The following is a 638-nucleotide window of genomic DNA, read 5'->3' as shown; positions in this document are numbered from 1 at the left end:
TCTACTCTTCGGCGTTCAAAACGAATCTCCTCTCTCAAAAATTCTTTCTCATCAGAAAAAGTCATTTGCTCCACCCCCAAGGTAGGGGATGACACCTCCCGTGTCCTTCACCCTCTGACCCTCAGGTCAAGGGGTCAATCAAATGCGTGGGAGAGGAATCAGGATCCTGACAAATAATAAAAAAAACGATAATTAGTTCCGTTTTAGCATAATAATGCAAGTTTTAGGACAGAAGGGGAAATCGTGAACATTATAGTTCTATCAATCANAACAATTACACGCACACATTCCCGTGCGCAAAAGAGATTGGCCGCATTATACCTTATTAAACATAAAATTACACTTAGGACACTTGACAAACTAATAAATACAAAATCAAAACATAGCATAAAAGAACCTAATATTTTTACAATCAAAACATTAAAATCACTTTTGTCAGGGCAAAAATAAAATATCCATGCCAAAATCCATTTATAAAACTCTATCAAAATAAAATCCTTAAAGTCATGTCCAAAATTCCTGCCTAACAAATAATAATAATTAGCATACAAAATTAACCGTCCAAACTGCCCAAAACTCCACTGCTTCAAGTTCATTGACCTATTCCCATCTAACACTCGTTCAATACCACCCAAATA

This window comes from Parasteatoda tepidariorum, chromosome 5, assembly GCF_043381705.1.
Source record: "Parasteatoda tepidariorum isolate YZ-2023 chromosome 5, CAS_Ptep_4.0, whole genome shotgun sequence".
Lineage (NCBI taxonomy): Eukaryota > Metazoa > Arthropoda > Arachnida > Araneae > Theridiidae > Parasteatoda > Parasteatoda tepidariorum.
The sequence above is the reverse complement of the archived record's forward strand: the minus strand, read 5'-3'. Positions refer to the sequence as shown.